A 22817-nucleotide genomic window follows, 5' to 3' on the forward strand; every position below is an offset into this window, starting at 1 on the left:
CTCCCTATGGCCCATGCAATGAAAGCATGAGAAGGATAACTACTTTCATCATCTCAGATCATACTGGTGAGGAACATAAAGGCTCATAGAGAGCAGAAGGGAAAAGAGGTCTCCCTGACTTCTCTCATATCCAATATGGTCCCCTAACACCCCATTAATACAGGGAAATAAATGGAGAAAAAGGTCTGGGATGGAAGGAAGAGTTGGAGAAGAAGTTGAAAGGGAACATTGGGGAAGAAGGGAGATGATATAGGGAAAGAAGCCTTGGAAATGGCGGAAGTGAGAAAACAAAACAGGGAACATGAGCAAAGGAGGGAAAGAGGAAAAATAGATGGAGAAAACAAAGTCCAAAGCAAGACTGAATCAGAAATGAAAAATGTTCTCAAGAAAAGTGGAGGTGGATTGTAAGAAGAATGGTTAAGGAAAAACAAATGGAAAATTCCTCAAAGTCTGAAGAAAACAGATTAAGGAACCATAGACACCAAAACACAGAAGGAAAATCACCAAGGTAAACAGTAGGAGGAAAAGGGGAGGAGGAAGGAAAACAATAAAAGATGGCAGTTAATTAAAAGTTTAACACAAAAGTTCATTGATAAGCATAGGTGCTGGAACTAAGGGTGCTGGGCATGTGGCAGCACCCCTTGGCTTGAAGTGGTTTCCATTATACACAGGTTTTACAGCTTGGTTCAATGGCTCTCAGCACCCCCACTATACAAATTGTTCTTGTACCTCTGCTAATAAGATACTCAAAAGTCATCAAATGCATGACATTATCTCATGGCTGTGTTTTATAGGTCAGTCTGAGTCCACACCTCTGAGCTCTCCCAGCAGTCCTTATAGCCTTCTACTTTTGCTGCTCTGGTTAGAGCATAGCTCATCTGAAGAGGGCTTCAGCCAGCTACAGCAGCAGTGAAGGTGTGAACTGACCCCTCCTACACCATATTCATTTAAATGGCATTTTAATGTCAATATCTAGAAACATGGGACCAAATTCTGAATACCTTATTTGGATAAAACTCCCAATGACATCAAAGCTGAGTAAAACTGAACAAGGAATTGAAGCTTTGCTTCATTGTCTTTATGTTCCCTCCATACCCAAACCTTTTTTTTTTTTTTTTTTTACCAGAATGGGCTTTTTGCCCAAATTCTCTCTAGAGCAGGTCTTTCCTGGCAAACTGCCTCAGTTGGAAGGGGACTGGGTTTCTCTCTGCCCTCTTCATCCTTGGAATTTACATTTCCCAGTCTCCTCTTCAGCAGCTGCAATCAAGATGAACATATGGCTTTAACCCCCCCGCCCCTCCGACACACACACACACACTGTTGCTGCAAGCTGCTGTATACATTGTTTGGCAAAGGGTTACTGGGTTGTCACAGTAAGACTTGTACTTTGCCGCTGGGACTTGTCTCTAGGAAGAGAAATGGACAAAGTAATGCCAGTTTGCTGTTCTTTCCTGAAGTAAGGCTAGGGACAACTGGAAGTTAGGTTCAGTGACTTTGTAGAAAATACACCATTTACTGAAAATGGAATATACAATATATCATACTGGTCATTGCCTGGGTGTTGTGACTCCTTCCTAATGTGTACAGGGAAAGAAGTTAAAGAAACAATGTAACTACAATGACCTCTTGGAGTTTAGTGTCATTGCAGCTTTACTGCTAAAGACAAAGCCCAACTTCTGTGCAGAAAATGAACTCTGAAGAGCTCAGCTTTGTGCCCATGGGTAATGCCTGACTCACACTGCTGATTTTAACGGCATTATAAATTGCCCTGACGCTCCCTATAAAGAATGCAGAATGTGACAGGAGGTTTTCACTACTGGGACATATCAAGCATGACTGGTGAGCAAATCCTCAGCCTGATATTATCTCTGCTTTATTAGCTACTAATGTCAGTGACAAAATGGTGAGCATGCTCCCCAATTAATACGGGTAGCTGTTTATGTGTTTAACTGTTTCTGAAGTGCTTATCACTGTGGTACCAGTGGGGACTTTTAATGCTACTGGGTGGGAATAGAGATAGACAATGGGAGGGGCTCATCTGTGGTATAACATCTCTGAATTCAAGTGAGTTACATCAAGTATGAATTTGGCTCACTAGAGCTTGGGGCAGTGAGAGTGCTGAAGAAAAAATTCAAATCTAAAATGGATACATAGAAAAGTGGCTCACTCCCATATTAATAGGGCCTTGCAAAGTGCAGAGCACTCTTATGGGGTGTTGAACACACTCAACCCCCACTGAATTCTGTGGGAGTTGAGGGCACCCAACACCTTATAGGATTGAACCTTTAATAACAGTGAAGGTAAAACTCGTGTTTTTAATTTAAAACATCTCTGTTTTTCTCATGTGGATAATTCCTTGTTCTGGGGCATGAAGATTTTTTCCCTTATGCACTAATGCGCATGAAACAAACAAACAAAAAAAATAAAGTAATTCAATCCCTGCTTTTCTGTATTTAAAATCTCAGCCATAATGTCATATTAGCATATTTTCCATTTAATTATTGTATTAATCAGTACATGATTCATTATCTAAGAGAGACTATTTGTTCACTTAAGAAATGTTTCCATAACAATATGTGTATTTTAACAGGCCATTCTCCCCTATAAAGTATATGAAGCTTAACTGATCTAGGATTATTCTTTGAATAAAATATTTGGAGAAAAATATCCAATTTCAGTGATAAGAGTTATAAAGCAACATTGTGAAATATAATAACACAACTGAGGATAGTGTGTTCTATACCAGATGTTGAAATACTCTGAGTATTTAAGATGTATGTAAGGTGATATGTACGGCTTACAAACATAGAGTTGATAAGAGAGCTATGAATTTGTAAGTTGATTAGAAAAAAAAAATAATAAAAAATCTAGAAACTTCCATGCTGCCTCTTATACTTGGATCTAATCCCTCTCCTCTCTCAAATCCATCCCCTCAAGACCCTTCCCTACCACAATTCCTATAAGAAATCAGCCAGTTAATCATGGTAGATTGAGGGCCAGATGGGGTTAGTTGGCACTTTATTTATAATTATATGAATTGCACATATAGATAATATATATTTGATTGCATTCTCCTCCCTCCATCTTTGGTAGGTCACTTGCCTCCATATGCCTTAGTAGCTCAATGAGCTCCATGCATGCAGGCCCCTACCATCCATATGGCTCTCTATTCAGTAGGGCTCCATGAGGAGGCAAGGGTCTTCGTGCATCTTAATGCAGGACCAGGGACTTAGGTTGTAAGATTTTTCAGGGCAGGAACTACATCTTTGTATGTATTTGTACAATACTTACCACCATTAACTCCATTTCCAGTTGGGACCTCTGGTCATAAAGATAATATAAATATTAAATAAGAATTAACTACTTAAAAAAAAACCCTAAAATAGACAAAATTAGCTAGCAAAAATTTAAATATAATATAGAAGTTAGCTGAGACATTTTTCAGCAATGGAAACATTCTAAAATTAGAACATGTGTGGACAGAGACAGGAAGGAAATTATAAATTTGGCTAATAAATAAATAGCCTGGGGATTACATTTTTAAGTAGAAGAAAAAAATTTGGTAACGAATATGGTCTAAAACTCCTAAAAATATACCTATACTGCCCCAAAAGAAGATGAAACAATTTAACAATCTAAATTGTCTAATTTAGCACTAATATCAAGAGAAGATTTGGGGATATTAAAAAAATATACACATGCTTAACTTTTACACATAAGTAGTCCCAAGACTCGTATGCATAAATCTTTGCAGGATTGGAGACATGTAGTTAACACCAGCTACAGGCAAAATACCACTGTGAATGGGTAAGGGTGCAGAATATGTGCTTCCTATTTTGGATAATTACTGTATTTTTAATTGAATTTTGTAAACAATACATAAATAATACAGTGATGGACACCATATAAAAACCTGCAATATGATGTATTCCATACAGATATAAAAAGGGAGGGGTGAGATTAGAAGCAGAAATGGGATTACAGTAGAATTTTAGAAAATAGAGCAAATAATTCCATATTTGGCAAGAATATTGTATATCAGTGAACTTTCACAAAAGATAATAGCACCTTCCTATGAAGGAGATTTTAAGTGCTTTAAAGGAACCTTAATAAGGATCTAATTTAGTGTAATGCTGTTTTAAACTGCATTTTCACTTGTACCACTATGATGTCTAGATTTTAGAAAATATATCAGCTGGTGGATAAACAGGAATGCACCAAAAATTGTAATCGTATAAAGATTGTGCTATAAAAGGGAAATCAATTAAACATAATCCGAGAAATTATTTAACTTGATAGAGTTAAACTCTAAGTGCACTGACTCATCTGTTATTGCCACATTAGTAAAATTCCAGTTTTCCTCTGTGTCTAAACTGGAATTTTCTTTTCAAGACACTTCAGAAAAGGAAACTAGGCCAAACATAATAAAATGGAAATACATACTTTACACTAAACCGAATGAGCAAAGAATAGAACAAATTAGATATCTATACAATGTAAGTTTTGCAAATTGTTTGCAGTGTTGTTGCTGTGTTGGTCCTAGGATATTAGGGACACAACGTGGGTGAGGTAATGTTTGTTTGTTTGTTTTTTGTTTTTAAGACCATCTTCTGTTGGTGAAAGAGTCAAGCTTTCAAGCTAGCCAGAGCTCTTCTTCAGGCTGTGAAAAGTATTCAGAGGGTGTGTCTACTCTTCAATTAAAAACCAGCAACAGGCCCTTGACAAATGACTTAGGCTCACAGGGCTCAGATTAAGGAGACGTTTAATTGCAGTGTAGATGTTTGGGCTTTGGCTGGAGCTCAGGCTCTAGGACCCTGTGAGGTGGGAGGGTCCCAGAGCTCAAGCTGCAGCCCAAGCCCGAATGTCTATCCTGCAACTGAACAGCCTCCCAGTCTGAGCCCCACCACGAGCCTGAGTCAGTTGGCACAGGCTAGTCGCAGGTGCTGTCACAGGATTTTTTTCTGTATTAAAGCAGGTTCTCTCAGGGTGGAGTATCTTTGTTTGGTGAAGGCAATTTTAAGTGTATTAAGGTGCATATCCTGGACTTTCTCCTCACAGCATATTCTGTGGTATCTGAGTGCCTGGCAGTAGATAACAGATTTCTTGGTGTGTTAGGTTTGGTCACTGGATCTATGAAGGCAGGTGCAGTGATCCAGGTCCACTGTTGAAGTTGATTGTGGTGTCCAGGAAGTTGATGCTGGTGTGGGAGTATTCTAGAGAGAATACAAAGGATGGATGGTGGTTGTTGAAATTGTGGTGGAAATCTATGAAGGAGTATAGGTTGTCTGTCCAGAGGATGAAAATATATGATCAATTTAGCTCAGGTAGATAATTGATTTCATGGTGTATTTGTCCAGAAATTCTTCCTCCAGGTGGCCTATGAAGAGGTTAGCATACTGGGCAGCCATCCTAGTACCCATGGGTGTTCTCATTGTTTGGACAAAGTGTTTGTTGTTGAATGTGAAATGAGTATGGGTGAGGATGAAATGAATGAGTCTGGCAATGTGTTTGGGGTGGATATCTGAGGGTTGTCCATTGTCTTGTGGATATTTGAGACAGGCAGCAATGCTGTCATTGTGAAGGATCTTGGTGTATAGGGAGGCCACACAAATACCTCAAAAGAACCTCCTTGGAGGGGGGGGAACTCTTCCAGGAAAAAACCCCACAAACTTCTGACTGCACACCCCTGCCAGTCACCTGCCACCCCAGACTGGAACCCATATGGGGTATCATTAAGCAATTACAACCTATTCTCAATGAGGACCACATCCTGAAATAAACCTGCCCCAAACTCCCTCTTCTGGCTTTCAAACAAACCCCCAACCTCTCCACGCTCATCATCTGAAGCAAGTTCCCCACAGACCAGGACCCTGCCATAATAGCAAATGCAAAACTTGCAGACATATGTCACTGCTACAATGATCGATACCCCCACCCAACACCCCTTTCAAGATCTATAGGTACTACACAAACCTATCACACCATGTGGTGTATCTTATCCTGTGCACTAAATGCCACAATTACAACTATGTGAGTGAAACCAGACAATCACTACACACTCTTGCATGAACTCACACTGAAAAATGATAAAGACAAAAACACCATATAACCGGTGGACAAACACTCTTCAGAAATTGATCATTCCATATCTGACGACTCAGTCCTCAGCCTCACAGGAAATCTGCACGACATCTTAAAATAAGAACCTGGGAGCTTAAATTCATAATTTTGCTAGACACTAAAAATCATGGTCTTGACAATTGCATTTCCCCGTCACAAAATGTTTCTACCACTATAAATGCAAACAGTACATTCTGAAGCAGTGATCTTACCTCTACAGCAAGCAGTATTTTATACTTTGCACTTGTACAGTGGGATCTTAAAACACTTCAAATGTTACCATGTTTGTCCCCCCAAAATTCCTCTTAGAAAGTAATATTTTCAGGTGGGGAAACTGTAAAATGGAGAGAGGAGGGAGGGATAAATGCCTTGACCAAGGTCACAAAGTGTCTCAGCAGCAGAGCCAGAAACAGGATCCAGATAACCTATCTCCCAGTCCTGAGCTACAGCCACAACACTACGCTTCTTCACAACCTTATGAATTATATTCTGCTTATCTAAATTCGCACTATAGTTTCTGTTGGATAGGAGATACTGTATTTCCTTAATACACATCTTGAGAGTGAAGAAACACCTTCCCTTCCAATAAGGTGATTGCTCATTAAACTGAAAACAGGTGTAAAGCAAATCAGAGAACATGCCTCAGGCAATGCTTTCCTAATCCTGTCTCCTTTCCATCGTAGCAGTTGTTAGGGCAACATTATTGCCAGTGGCCTTCTTGAACTTTTGCAATTAAACAAATTTTTTTGGACGGCCCAAAACCACCCCACCCCACTGTTTTCAAATCCATCTGAGCTGAGATATCGTCAGCCAGCTATTTAGCTCTTCATCACACACTGACATCCACCATCTTCTTTAGACAGGAAAATGAGAGTTAAATCAGTATGTTAGTGGAGTTACTCCAGGTTTACCACCAGTGTAAATGAGAACTGAATTTGATCGATAGACTGCTAACAAGTGGCCTCACAGCCAGACTGTGACTGGAGCCATTGGCTGCAATGGAGGAGGTGAAAACGTACATTGCCCCAGCAGGAACTCATCTGAGAGCACAAGGGAGAGGGTGACCCTCTTTCACCACTGACACTGGACTCAATGGGCCAGATTCTCTTTTGCCCTGCCGCTTGACAGTGTTTTACACCAGTGCAGACTGAGTGCAAAGTTCATGTCAATTGTTACCAAATTGGAAATATAATAAATGGTTACACAAGGAGAAGAACAATGGAAAAATCAGGCCTACTGGCTACATCTAAAATTGAGTATTTTATTGATTTCTCCCAGCACTGGTCTAGCACTGATGCAGCTCCATGGTGGGAACATTTGGGTAGACCAACCATCATTGTTTCTACCACCATGTCATATAGACCTGACAGTACTCCTGCCATTCCTAGCAACAGGGCTAAACCAACCCTGGGAGACCTCCCCAGTAGCCAAAGACCCCCTCCCCCACTTACCATTTCCTGCTTTATGGACTTATAAATAGCCAATGCAAGCAATGTCACAACACTGAGACCTATTGAGCCACTCATCACAAAGTCACCTAACAATGACAAGGTGGCAGGAGAAATGCAACCAGCTCTTCAAGAGATGGAATAGCAATTGCAGTATGGTGCACAAAGGCTACACATGTTCCACAGAGTCCTCTCCTCAGCACTCTACCAAGTACTGACCAGGCCTAACATCACTTGGCTTATGAGGCTTGACATCGTAACAGTCTATAGATGCATGGCTGCAGGCAAAATTATGTTTTTGTTGTGTGTTTGATAGTTTTTGGTAAGTAAGAGAATAGGTAGGAACAAAGTAACAGTCTCCTGCAGAGTGCTAACACAGTATAAGACATCAAACACAAATAGAGCATGAAGCCATTAATTCCACAGAGAAGTCTAGAGTGGAAGGCATTCTCGAGTGCCCAAACCATCTTAGTTTGTAAGTACTGATGACATCAGGAATATTCAGATTGATATAAACCCCTTTCCCCCCCAAATATCAGCTACTTCTTCTTCTGCAAGTATACCTTACTGTGACTCCCATAACGTTAATCTCCTTTATCATTGTTGCAGCTTACTATACAATTAACTTTAAAGCATTTGTAAAACTGCTATGTAGGTCACAAACTGAAAAAGGAGCTACAGTAAAACTGTACTCAGCCTGCTTAAAGGCTCAGAATAATTAAATACACTTTACTGAAGTCCAAAAGCAAACTTAGTAGTACCATACAAAACTGACATTTATTTATAATTAAGGCCCCTTCTCTGCCATTATAGAAATAGCCATGGTAATTTGGAGACAGCTTCAGAATTTGCCACTGGCATGGAGCCTTGCTCTAAAAGATTCCCTTGCTATTTGCAGATGAGGGGCATTTGTGCAGATCATGAGTCCTCTTAACTTCCTTTGAATGAGTCTGAGCCCAGGAAGGGTAAGTCCTGCTCAGACAAGTTACTCTACTACAAAACACAGAGATGTGGAGGCTAACATGATGATTTCGGAACCTGTCTATACAACTTATACATTCTGGTTGATACTGTAAAGTTATTATTATGAAATTGCTGTATCACAGGAAGCCTCTCTATGTGAATCCACCATTGCTGGCAAAGCTGTGTCACCTCCCTGCCAGACTGGGGACAATTGAGGGTCATTAGAACTCAAAGCCTGCCTGTTCAAGTGGAAACACCTGAATGACAATTGGTTGGCTGGAGCTGGGAAAAGATACTTCCCCCAACTTATCTGCAGGGAGGAAGGAAGGGGAGAGAGTGGAAAATTCCCAAACCAGGAGGTTAAAAAGGACTCCCAGGCGAAAGACTCAGAGAGCCATACAGGAAGTTTTGGGCAGGAAAGAGGAAGGGGACAGTTCAGCAAGGTCAGAGAAGATGAGCTCAGGAGAGAAGGCTCCATGTTTCAGAACACAAGCCATGCACTGCAGCCCCAGATGACTTTGGGTGCTCTGGAGTAGTGAGGAAACAGAGGCAGGGAAATGTGTGAAGGTTCATTATTTTTGTATAAATCCTGTGTGTTTCTTATGTGATTAAATAAAGAGTAATGGTTTTAGAATCCTGTGCAAAGCATCAGTGCATTCCATGCATTACACCGATCACATGCCCCTTGAAGAAGAGAACTGTGAACCCAGAACACTGCACAGTTGGATTCTGGAAGAGGATGTGTTTAAGCTGCAGAGGAAGCCTGAGGGGGCAGCACTATTTCTACGGTCTGGGCCCTGGGCTGCATGGTCAAAGCTCTTGGAGGCGGGTGCTAGACAAAGGGTCTGCATCCCAAGAGTGCTAGGGACAGCAAGACAGGGTCAATGCCTAGACTCCATTCAGACTCTGGAGGCTTAACACACCCAGGGATTCAGCAACTGGATCACATCACTGCAGTCTGGTCAGTGGCCAAGAAGAGGTACTCAACTAGAATTCAAGTTTCAGAGTAACAGCCGTGTTAGTCTGTATCCGCAAAAAGAAGAACAGGAGTACTTGTGGCATCTTAGATTTTGTTAGTAAATTTGTTAGTCTCTAAGGTGCCACAAGTACTCCTGTTCTTCTTTCAACTAGAATTGTGACAACTACCCAGCCCTGTTTCCTGTCAGAGCACACTTACTGCTGGAGGAAGGAAATCTCCACCTTCCAGCAGACAAGAGGAGGAAGTAGAGCCTTCAACTTTCTTGCAACAGCTAGGGCACAGGCAGAGCTTCCAACCCACTCCCAGGAGTCCGGAGAAGGGGAAGAGAGAATCCCTCACTCTGTCCCATCAACCTGCCAGTTGAACCAAATGATTTCCCCAAACAGCTGTAGGGAGGAAAAAAGTGGAACTTTGATATAAGCAGCTAGGGTGCAATAAAACGGTTCCTCTACATACAATGAGGAAAACAAAGTCAGAGTAATCCACTCTTTGGAAAGGAATGTGTGAGGGGAAAGGGGTATGCAGCCACTTCTTCAGGAACAAATCCACCAGGCTTTCAGGAATGAGTGTGCAGAGCCAGCCTTCTTGACACTTCTGATAAATTCCACTGATGTCATGTTATAGTCGTTGATTAGATAATGACTTACAGACTGAAGAGTTTTCGTCAAAGATTTACTTATGCATCATTTACTCAGTAGAACATTATTTCCTCTTTTGTTTTATTGTAGTGTTATGAAAATGAATAAAACTATATATCTAGAAAAGAGTTTGCATTTGTGAATGGCGCCTTTTTGGCTGACAAGTTCTTGATACTTTGCTACTCTGAATATTGTGGTAGTATACTGCCATTGGGTTTGCCTTGGTTGTCAGCTACCCCAAGTACAGCAGTTGTATTTTTGGTGTCTTTGGTGTTAGTTGTTGTCTTCTCAGGATACTATGTAATAGATTTATAGCTTCTCAGGCCAGAAGGGCCCACTGTGATTATCTAGTCTGATCGGCATAACATAGGCCATAGGATTTCCCTGAAATAATTCCTGTTTGAACTACAGCATATAGAAAAATATCTAACTTTGATTTAAAAAATTCAGTGATGGAGAATCCACCACAACCCTTGGTAATTTGTTCCAATAATTAATTATCCCCACTGTTAAAAATGTATGCCTTATTTCCAGTCTGAATTTGTTTAGCTTCAACTTCCAGCCATTGAGATCATGCAAGACTGAAGATCCCCTTATCAAATATTTGTTCTCTGTACAGGTATTGTAGACTGTCATCAAGTCACCACTTAAACTTCTCTTTGTTACAATAAACAGATTGTTCTCCTTTAGTCTATCACTATAAGGCAGGGATTTTCAAACTGGGGTACGAGTACCATTGGGGTACTAGAGCTCTCATCATGGGTACATGAGAAAAATCCTGTAATAGAAGATATGCATTTTATTTAGAAAGATGTGGCAATCTAACCATACGTATATTATGACCCTATCCCAGAGGGGGTATGTGGTAGACTACATTATTTGGAAAGGAGTATGCAGCCTAAAAAGTTTGAAAACCACTGCTATAAGGCATGTTTTCCAATCCTTTAATCATTCTCACAGCTCTTCTCTGAACCCTCTCCAATCTACAAATATTCTTCTTGAGTTGTGGTCATTATTTAATATATTTTTAATGCATTGGCATACTTTAATAGTCAACATAATAAACTATTACTGTGGACTAATACAATATGTACTCAAGTTTTGGGTTGGGTTTTTATTTTGTTTTTTTAAGTAACAGGTTTCTCTTTATTGGGTGAATTTACACATGTACTCCGTTAGCTAAAAGAAACATTTATTTTAAACAAATATTCAAATCTACCTGCCAGGTTCTTTTTTTCAGATTAACAGCTTTAACCCCAGCAATGCAGGCTTCCAACCTAAACATACATGCTGGGGCTGAAATTGAAAGTACAGGTTTCAGCTTAAACCAATGATTACTATTTATAAAATTAAAATGAATTACAATGAATACAAAAACAATATTAAATAGGAAAAAAAAGTCTTATTTTGTTTCTTTGAGTGTATAGCTCCAGATAGCAGATCTTACTGATCTGTGCCATATGATCTCCCATACCAACAGCAGCATATTTACACAGAATGCAAAGAATCTGGCACTCCTAGGGAAGGCTTTAGGTGAAAATTTACCAATGATAAAATCCATGGAAAAACAAGAATCTTGTACTTAGACCTCCTAGGAAAGCCTGAGAACCGAAGGAATCCTTCTAGGAAACCTTGATCATATGATAGTAGAGAGGAACCCCCTAGCTTAATAAGCAGCCCTCCTGAGAATTGAGGTGGTATTGCAAAGATCAGCCGTGTCCAAATTGCTAGGACCACAAAGCACAACTCCCTAAACAGCCCCCCCAAACTCTCATCAGGAGAGTCTAATCTAAAGAACTTTCACCCAAATAAAATAAGTAGAGAAAACTCATATCTTTTCTCTGGAAGATCCACAAGGCATAGAAATATGATGAGTAGATGAAAGTGGGAACAAACTAAGTAACTGAAGAACTGGGAATGCCAAATGGGGAAAAATTGGGAGAGGGCCCAATCCAACTTCTATTAAAGTCAGTGAGAATTGGATTAGACCCAAAAGACAAGAAACTGCAGAAAAGGTGTTACACCCTAACATAACAGTAGTGGCAAATCAGAAAGAACAATGGAAGTCATACAGTGTGCTAATTCTGTCAACATGAAAAAAGCTGAATCAAAGGAACCGAATATGAGACGTTTCAGAAGTGAGAAGATGTGTCTAAAAGGACTTTAAATGCATCCTGTAGAAACTAATGCCCACTTTGTTAGGGGAAAGAGATGGTCTACTATGGTTAGTAACTGTCACAGTTTAGAACAACTGCACTTACATTTCCCCCTCATTGTCCTCCAAGAGCACTCACTTGTAGGCTCCCAGCTCCTCAGCAAGCACCTCTGTTGAGAGAAGACCCGTGTCTTTCTCCCTCCTGACCACAGATTTTTCCAGCCTGCACAGTTCCCTGCCTACACTCTGAGTTCTCCAGCAAGTCAGACACCCTAAATTAGGGGTGGGCAAACTTTTTGGGCCAAGGGCCACATCTGGGTGGGGAAATTGTATGCAGGGCCAGGGCAGGGGGTTGGTGTGCGTGACGGAGTGTGGGGTGTGGGAGGGGGTGCAGTGTGCAGGAAGGGGCTCAGGGCAAGGGATTGGGGCAGAGGATGGGTGCGGGGTGTATGAGGGGGCTCAGGGCAGGGGGTTAGGGTGCAGGAGTGTGGGGTGTAGCAGGGGGCTGGGGTGCATGGGGTGCAGGGTGTATGAGGGGGCTCAGGGCAGGGGGTTAGGGTGCAGGAGTGTGGGGTGTAGCAGGGGGCTGGGGTGCATGGGGTGCAGGGTGCAGCAGGAGGCTCAGGGCAGGAGTGCAGGAGGGGTGCAGGGTGTACGAGGATACTCAGGGCAGGGGGTTGGGTGCAGGAGAGGTGCGAGGTACAGGAAGGGGGCTTAGAGCAGGGAGTTGGGGTGTGAGGGCAGGCAGGGGGCTTAGAGCAGGGAGTTGGGGGGTGGGGTACAGGAGGGGTTCGGGCTCTGGCCCGGCGCTGCTTACCTCAAGCGGCTCTGGGGTGGCAGCGGCGTGCACTGGGGCCAGGGCAGGCTCCCTGCATGCCTACCCTGTCCCCGGCCCTGGGCCACTCCAGGAAGCACAGTGGCCTCTGGGGGGGGCGGGGGGGCGGAGGGCTCCGTGTGCGCTGCCCTTGCCATGCTTCCAGGTACCTCCCCCGAAATTTCCATTGGCCATGGTTCCCCATTCCCGGCCAATGGGAGCTGCGGGGGGCAGTGCCTGGAGGCAACGCACAGAGCCCTCTGCCCCCCCATCCGGGGGCCACAGGGACGTGATGCTGGCAGCCCCGAGGGGCCGGATCCAGCCCACGGGCCATAGTTTGCCGACCCCTGCCCTAAATCATCAGTGTCTGCATGTTGTTTCCTCATCAAGGCTCTAAACAATGTAACTGCTCACAGCTATAAGGTACCACACACCTCTATCTAAGCAAGTACATTTAGTCTTAAGGTGAAAATATATTAAAATAATAAAAGAACTTACATGCCTGCTAATAAGCTTGCCCGAGATCACCCCCACTCCAATAAGGGGCTCCAGTAAACACAGGGTCAGCCTTAGGGGTGGGCCATGGGGCGACCGCCTAAGGGCACCATGGCCAAGGGGGGACCGTGCAGCAGCGCAGAGGTACATGCTGCCAGTGTAGAGTTAGAAACTGCTCCCAGCTGGCAGGGGAGCGCTGTGGGGGGCAGTGTTCCCTCTAGTTTTTCCCACACGTGCGGAATTAATTTTGTTGTATGACACATCACCTCCATATTGGTGCACATAACAAAATTCATGTCTGTCTCTTTAACCCCACCTGTGTCTTTGATTTCCCCTCCCCTTCACAGGGACTGATTCATTTCTGGGGAAACCTGTCAAGCAATCCCAGAAGGGGGTTGCACTCACAAGAGCATCAAAGCAAATGGCTCTTGCAACATTGCCTCTCAAGTGTTTGCTGAGAAGTGTATATTTCAGGGGTGGGCAAACTACGGTTGGGGGCCACATCTGGTCCTCCAGATGTTTTAATCTGGCCCTTGAGCTCCCGCCGGGAAGTGGGGTCCAGGGCTTGCCCTGCTCCGGTTCTCCAGCTGGGGAGTAGGGTCGAGGTCTTGCCCCACTCTATATGGATCCCGGAAGCAGCGGCAATTCCCCCCTCGGGCTCCTATGCGTAGTGGCAACCAGGGGGCTCCACACGCTGCCTCCGCCCCAAGCACTACCCCTGCAGCTCTCATTGGTTGGGAACCGCAGCCAATGGGAGCTGCAGGGGTGGTGCCTGTGGACAGGGCAGTGCACAGAGCTGCCTGGCTGCACCTCTGCATAGGAGCTGGAGGGGGGACATGCCACTGTTTCTGGGAGATGCTTGAGGTAAGCGCTACCTGGAGCCTGACCCCCTGACCCCCTCCCATGCCCCAACCCCCTGCCCCAGCCCTGATCCCCCTCCCACCCTCCAAACCTCCCAGTCCCAGCCTGGAGCACCCACCTGCATCCCCAACCCCTCATTCCCAGCTTCGCCCCAGAGCCCGCACCACCAGCTGGAGCCCTCTCGCACCCCAACCCCCAATTTCGTGAGCATTCATGGCCCGCCATACAATTTCCATACCCAGATGTGGCCCTTGGGCCAAAAGGTTTGCCCACCCCGGTATATTTGGATCTTCCTCCCACTTCCTGACAATCCTACCATCTACATATATTGAGTTAATATATGGATACAGTAAACATCACAATAACTAGATCAGGATACAGTGTTCAGAAATTATTACAGGCAACTCCAAATCCATCACAGCACCACCACACTGAAGTAGTTAATTGATGCTGTGCCCACATCCAAATATTCCCAGACTCTGGAGACATTCAGCTCTGAAGTCCATTGTGATGAGCCTTTATAATGGTTCAAACAAATAATCCTCACTCTAAACAACTACAAACTTTGGGAAAGTTGGAGAATGACCCAATTCAAACTTTGCAAACAATTTTTATACATTTATTCCCATAGCTAATTCACCATCCTCTATGTTCTGTATGTATTCACATGCTGGTGTACCAAATTTTCAGCCTTCTGGTGAGAGGATAAATGTGATTATGTAATATGTGCCCCCCCCCAGGGTGTGAGGGGGGAGCAAGGAGCAACAGCAAGTGCACACTGCATCCAGGTCACTTTCTGTTCCTCCTCCTCCCCCTCCCTCCCACCTCTTGCCGCACAAAACAGCTGTTTCGCGGCACAAGCGCTGGGAGGGAAGGGGGAGAAGCAGGACTCGGCGGTGTGCTCAGGGGAGGAGGCAGAGGCGGAGCGGAGGCGAGCTGGGGCAGGGGGGCGGGTCAGGGAGCAAGGTAATATGGCAAGGATGGCTTTTAAATATGTAACCATTCATTGTTATGTAGATCATTTTATTATTCAGAATATTAGATAGGGAGGCAACAGAATACTAGTTGAAATGCAGTACATCTGCAAAAAGGATCAAAGTATTAAAAGATATCCCTGTTCCTTCAATATTGTAAAAGAAAAATGATCCATATTAAAACCTTTACGTTTCTCAGCTAAAGCTTCATATTTAGCAACACTCATTACCAATTAGTAAGAGTTTCTGTGTTCAGGAATATGTATGCCAAAGAACTGAAAGTGATAGAACACACTCATTTCCCAAACAATTGCTAGAGCAGGTTCTGGTGGTTAGAGCAGAGAACTGAGAATTAGTTGTGGGTTCTATTCTTGAATCAACCACTGGTTCACTGTGTCACTTGATCTCTCTTCTGTAAAATGGGAATTATAGTACCTTCCTCAGAAGTATTGGCAGGCTAAAATTAGTGTTTGTAGAAAGCCTTAAGAGACCCAGATGAAAGGTGCTATATAAGGGCAAAATACAGTTATTATATACAGAGTAGTATGATTTCTTTACAGAATTACAAACTATACATAAAGGGAATCATTTAACCTACCAACAAAATGTAGCCAGTTCTGAAATGGAACACAATATCATTATACTGGCAACAGCAAAACTACAATATGCTTTTGGTACAGGTTGTCAAGAATACCTGATCTAAATGAAGGGACAGAGAAATTTGGAGAGGCAAAATACAATTAACCAAGTTGTGATATGGCCAGGAATTGGTGTTGCAACTCATATGAAAAGTATTTTAGTGCTCATAAGTCATCAGGGCCAGGGCTGTAAATATCATCTGAAAGATGATACCAACAGCAGAAGCACAGAGCCATCTAACACCAAACTGAGGCACTGGTTTGATACTGATCCAGAAGTGAGGGGTAAGGTGCTGAATCACCAGAACAACTTCCTGTAGAACCTGGTGTCTTCCAGCCTAGCACTGAGACAGCCTCATGTTGCTCTGTATGAGAGATCTGGTGAAACTGCAGTGATATGTCTGCAAACCACACAGGAATGTTTATGAGGAATTAGTGAAATTACTAACTATGTATAGCTTGGGGGGAAAACTATTAATAGGAAAGTTGACAACTGTTTACAGATATTTGAAGAGTGTAAACATCACGGATATGGAGGAATTATTTTGTAGTCCAAGGAAATATGAACAGGAATGGTGTGGCGAGTTCAACAAAGAAAAAGTTAAATTGAACACCAGGAAAATCTATCATGACAGTGATATCTACAGTTTGGAATAGCAACTACAGCTTTTGCTTGTATAATATAACGTAAAGCGGAAGTGTTAGTTACTCCAAGTTACTTACCTTTATATGCTGTAGGTAACTAACTTAGAGTAGTCATTGGTGAAGGACTAGATGGGTATTTTCAATCTCTTAATTTCTAATTATCTGTGAAATTATTTTCTTTCTTGAAATCAATATGGTGAACTTGCTCCATGTACTCTAATTGGCTACTGAACTTTATAAACAGAACACGGCCCCATGTTATATTAGGCGCAGTTACTGAAAGGACACCTAGTGGTGACTAAACATGTCTGAGTACCAGCTTCTGTAGCTGTTGAAGGTATGTCATGAAGAGGCTAGCAAATTGTTACAGCTTGAGCCTTCAGTGCCATATATAAATTGTTATGATATTACTGGCAAAAAGTATATTTTGGGGGACTCTGGCTACGGTATATAAATTTAAATGTACAAATCATTTCTTTTTAAACTAAAAGGCAGCTCAATTCCAGAAGACAGGGTATGTGCATGTAGTACACTTCAATCTCCCTGGTCATTCTATTACAGATTTAAAAGTCACTATCATTGAACAAAAAAACTTCAGAAACAGACTTCAAAGAGAAACAGCAGAACTAAAATTCATTTGCAAACACCATTAATCTGGGCTTGAATAGGGACTGGGAGTGGCTGGCTCATTACAGAAGCAGCTTTTCCTCTCCTGGAATTGACACCTCCTCATCTATTATTGGGAGTGGACTACATCCACCCTGATTGAACTGGCCCTGTCAACACTGGTTCTCCACTTGCGAAGTAACTCCCTGCTCTCCATGTGTCAGTATATAATGCCTGCATCTGTAACTTTCACTCTATGCATCCAAAGAAGTGAGGTTTTTACCCACGAAAGCTTATGCCCAAATAAATCTGTTAGTCTTTAAGGTGCCACCAGACTCCTTGTTGTTTTAGTACATTACAGTGCTTTCTCCAGTCTAGTTTTAACATTGCAGGTCTACCCTATTGCAATTGTAAGAATATCGCTCAGTCTAACAGAACTCACAATGGGATATTCAGCTGATATTCAACCTAAATTTTATTTCGTTTACCTTCATCCCATATCTCCTCAATTGTGTCCCATTGAAGTATCCTAAACAATGCCTCCTCTTCTTTACAATACATCCTTCCTTTAAATACAAGCACATGATTGTTGTATCCAAGCTATACAAATTTAATTACTATACTCTTTCTTCCTCCCACCTGTCCTATAGTCATTTATGTGCGTTTACTCCAATTCCCTCCAGATGTACTAACGTATTTCCGATATGGAGGTGTCCATAACTGAATGCCGTATTCCAGATGTAGTCACACTGATTTTACAGAGAGAGGGACTATCACCTCCCTCTTCTGTGATATGATCCCGCTCAGTATGCAGGCCAAAAACTGCATTTGGCTTTTTTGTTCATTCCTACTTTCCAGGTTCTTCCCCCCAAATGAACATCATTGTTTTGGATTAAGTTTTCCCACATGAATTAGCTTGCACTTCTAGGTTGATTTTCCAGGTTCATTTTTATTAGGCTATATTTCTAGCATCACTGTGTCCTTCTGCATTGTGTCTCAGTCCATTTTAATTACCTGTGTCCTCAATGGTGTTTGAAATACCTCCCAATTTAGTATCAGCCTTTAATTTAAAGAACTACAAAATAGAACAAGTATTAAGTTTCTGCCCTTTGGGGTTCCTTTCTTATGTCAACTGAGGGTCTAAATGTTGTGAATTTTTGCTATTGTTTTGTTTATTTGGGGGTGGGAGGTGGGGTTTTGTAACTAAATTTTGTACTTAAAAAATCAAATTCTGACTTATTTCTACAGAAATCAACAAACTAGGAAGAACTGGAACCTAATACAATGCTAGACCTGAGCGGCAGCTACTGTTCTCACCCAAAGATCAATATCTCAGGCCTTCATCAACCATACTGCAATTGGTCACTCCTTCCTCCACTCCGGTCTTCTGAGTCTCTCTGTCTCCTCCCAAACAGGTAATTGAGAATACCTCTTTACCTGCCAGACTCAAATATAGGTCACAAAGTGTGTCAAAGACCTCATATGAGGGGCACAAATACTATTCATGCAGGAAGTTTAAAGTAATGGCAATTTCTTCCTTTTGGATAAAGAACTATTTCTGTTACCACAATTGCATTATACTTTATTTCTGGTGTAAATGAGTATTAATAATAAAAGTGAGGGGATACCGAATGTCTGTGGAATGCAGGTAACTTTGGATGTCCCTTGAATGTGAGATGTCCCTTGAGACAAGGAACGTTTTAGAGGCATGTAATGGAGACCACCTTTGCTTTTAGCCACCCATGATCCTGGGGAGAAAGAGATGCCACACACAGGTGGTGTTCACAGTTCCCCTTATGGTTTCAGGCAGAAGGGTGGCTGAGACAGCAGAAAAGTCCACTGGGGTTCAAGTGGTAGGAAGGTAAAGCCAGTAGGTAGGTAGAAAGGGGACAGAAGTTCTCCAGCGTGGGTTCAGAAAGAGAAAGAGAAAGAGAAAGAAAGAGGCACTCTGGAAACTGAAAGGGGTGATGGGTGACCAGCTGCCTAGGGTTACCATATGTCCTCTTTTTCCCGGACATGTCCGGCTTTTCGGCACTCAAACCCCCGTCCGGGGGGAATTGCCAAAAAGCCGAACATGTCCGGGAAAATGGAGGCTCTGCTCCTCCCCTGACTCTTCGGCTCTGTTTAAGAGCCGAGCTGCCCGAGCGCTATGGGCTTCAGGCAGCCCCCTTGCCTCCGGACCCCAGCCGCCGGGCGGGCACTTCTCCTCCCGGGCTCCGGCGGCTGGGGTCCGGAGGCAAGGGGGCTGCCGGTAGCGCTGGGGCAGCTCGGCTCTTAAACAGAGCCGAAGAGTCAGGGGAGGAGCAGAGCCTCCGGCCGCGGCGGCTCTGCTCCTCCCCGACTCTACGGCTCTGTTTAAGAGCCGGGCATGGGGGCTGCCCGAAGCCGGTAGCGCTCGGGCAGCCCGGATCTTAAACAGAGCCGGGCTGCCCGAGCGCTACCGGCTTCGGGCAGCCCCCATGCCTCCGGACCCTGCGCCGCCGGAGCCCGGGAGGGGAAGTGCCCGGCTGGGGGCGCAGGGTCCGGAGGCAAGGGGGCTGCCCAAAGCCCAAGCGCTACCGGCTTCACGGTTTGCCGGGCAGCCTCCAGACCCTGCGCCCCCGGCTGGGCGCTTCCCCTCCCGGGCTCCAGCTGCGCTGGGCAAGCGCCAGCCGGGGACGCAGGGTCTGGGGGCTGCCCGGCAAACCGTGAAGCCGGTAGCGCTCGGGCAGCCCTTTCCCCGTGGCTGGGAGTGGGAGCGAGGAGGGGGCGGAGTTGGGGCGGGGCAGGGGGTGGGGAAATGGGCAGGGCCAGGGCCTGTGGAGGGTCCTCTTTTTTTATTTAATAGATATGGTAACCCTACAGCTGCCAAATAACTGAAGGAGAAGGAGAAGGAGATTGTTCTTTGGAATAACAGCAGCAACTACACCTCTGGATTCAATCTGGAACATGATATGAGATTCCATGTCCCTGAAGTTTGGCACAGCCCTTCCAGAGCCTGACATTTCTTATTTATTAAAAATAAATAAATAAACAAACACACACACACACACACACTTTTCTTTTAGGAAAAAATTATTAGGTCTTCATCACATATAATAAAGGGATGAGAATGGGCAGAAAAAAGTACGTGTGTTTGTCTTTGCAGTTCACCTTTAAAGAATGGTTAATTTTTTTAAATCTAGAAAGTTCTGGAGTTTGTTTTTATAACTGTCTCTTTAATGTTTCAATTACAGATTGTATTTCTTCTTTTCCAGCCCTTCCACCATTTCCTGAATGAATGCAGGGGCTCCAGGGAGCTCTGTGCTGACATGTGGAGTGGAACAGAGCCAAGCGATTAGAATTGACAGGTGGCCTGCAAGTTGGAGCGGGGTGGGGGATGATGGTGGAAACAGAGGATGGAAGGGTCCCCCAATGCCCCACTGTTCTCAATGGAGTGGTGCAGATTTGGGAAAACCTTTCATCCTGTGGACAGCCATAACGGGAGCTGCTGCTTGCTGTAGCTCTCACCCACTTCCCTCCTACAGCCACATGTGTTTCTGTGCTTTCACTTCATGCACTACTGGGGTCTGGTGTTTGAGTTGAGAGAGGAGGTTGAAGAAATAGGGCTGTCATGGATTGACCACTGTCTTCTTCACTTTCAGGATGGAGGATTCCTAGCCTTATGGAGCAAAGGGCCTGTTTTGACAGCCATTCCTCTGAGACTGATGAAACCAATGAACCTACCAGGCAGCCTTGAGGGCAAATGTTCATCCAACTGACCCCTCTATCAATAGGTTGACAGGACTGTATAGTAATCATTTGCCCTTCACTAGCTACATAGTGGCCTCTAGATGTTCTCTCCATCAGCTTTGCCTGTACAGCTCACCATGGTTCACAGACTAAATGAGAATGGAGATAACAAGAGCCCTGGTCGCATCAGTTTTGTGCCAAGTTTGACCAACTGCAACATAGAGATGCCATGACTCTACAAGAGGCAAAGAGGTTTCTTCACTTCCACCACAGCACCTGCAAGGTCTTGCACAGGTAGAACTATTCTGAGTAGTGGAAAGCTTCATGAATCCAAGCTGCCTCCACTCAGCTAGAGTCAAGTTTTTCTCTGTATGATGAATTTGCATGTTATTGAAAGCAAAAACTCTCCCCTGACAGCTAGCTGGGAGGGGGAGAGACTTCAGGAGCAAACTGTAATTACATGAACATACCTACTTTGCTTAGATACCCACCAGATAGAGCAGTGCTCCTTAAAGTGATCAAATTTGGCTGGTGTTGGGTTACAAATAATTTTAGTACTGAATACAGAGGTAGTGAAATGCTGTTATCAATGTTGTCTTTATTGTACGAATGAAGGGGAGCAGAATTGTACTTACTCTGTCCCAAATGAGGGGGTCACCCTCAGATGAAAGGACCTCATTAAGCCAGGGGCCCGAATGCCAGACCCCTGTGAAAGTAAGAGGGGTGGGGACAGGTGTTTCAGCCAGGAGGTATGGACTCTCTCTAAGGGTCCCTGGCATGGTTTAGCCTGTTCCTCCCCACTGTTCAAAGATAGAGCTAAATAGGCTTCATTAGGAACCTTTTTGTTATGTTAAGTACTCACTGAGAGCTGAAATCACTTGTGGTGTGGCAAGTGTTTCTGCCCAGCCTGCTGAGAGCTAAAATCATTAAGACACTGACCTACAGAGATCACAGAAAAGAGGCAGGTGACTGACAGGTGGCCAGCATGAGCGACTGGTGAAAGTGGCAAACAGTCAGCTGGTGGGAGGCAGCGAGGAACAGCAGACAGCAGGGCAGCCAGGCAGTGAGGAACAGAGGCCGGCAGAGCAGCCAGTCAAAACAAGTGCTCAGATGATGGAGCAAGCCAGGTGTCTTCTTCCCCAGGTGGGAGGTGAACTCCCACAGATACACTTCTGAAACCTGGGTCCTCTCTGATCAAGGACAACCACAGTGAGTAGGACATGGTGAGGAAGCAGAGTGGGGTACAGTAAAGGAACTTTTGGTTGTAGAACTCAAGAACATGAGGCAGAAGACTCTGCCCCACGCACTCTGGGGGGATGTCCTGCTCACAGTTTTATGTTTATGAATCCTGCTTGCGGCATTTTCCCTAATTAATGTTGGGTGACTTCTCTCCTTTCATTAAAAGTTTCTTTTCTACACACAGATTCTATGCTTGCGAGAGGGGAAGTTTTGCCTCTCAGAGGTGCCCAAGGATGGTGTGTAATTTTCCCAGTTACTGGGTGGGGGCTCAAGCCAGTTCTGTGTTGTATTGTTGAAAAGGAACCCTTAGATATTGAACCTGGCCCTGATTGCTGCCGGCTCCACCTGGCAGAAAGGTTGCATTATTTTGCAGAGAAAACCACTCCAATGTGGACTGAGCTGTCTACTGCCATGAAACAGAGCAGTGTCTCAATGGGACAATCAATGAGACTGTTCTGCTTGATTTTCCATCAGTATTGTCCACTGAGATTATGCAGATGCTGTAGCAGCTTCAAGCTCCAACTTGTGAGA

At 43.9% G+C, this 22817-nt stretch overlaps 1 protein-coding gene and 1 long non-coding RNA gene across 4 annotated transcripts in view; one reads left to right on the top strand and one right to left on the bottom strand.

Annotated features, from left to right (window-relative positions):
• AHRR (aryl hydrocarbon receptor repressor) overlaps nt 1–22817 on the bottom strand; it is a 142061-nt gene that overhangs the window by 82084 nt on the left and 37160 nt on the right. The window lies entirely within an intron of this gene.
• LOC128831810 (uncharacterized) lies at nt 1373–22465 on the top strand. Its single transcript, XR_008443854.1, has 3 exons — nt 1373–1839; nt 18585–18751; nt 20960–22465. It is a non-coding gene; the product is annotated as an uncharacterized LOC128831810 (long non-coding RNA).

The sequence above is a fragment of the Malaclemys terrapin genome, chromosome 2 (assembly GCF_027887155.1).
Source record: "Malaclemys terrapin pileata isolate rMalTer1 chromosome 2, rMalTer1.hap1, whole genome shotgun sequence".
NCBI classification, from domain to species: Eukaryota; Metazoa; Chordata; order Testudines; family Emydidae; genus Malaclemys; species Malaclemys terrapin.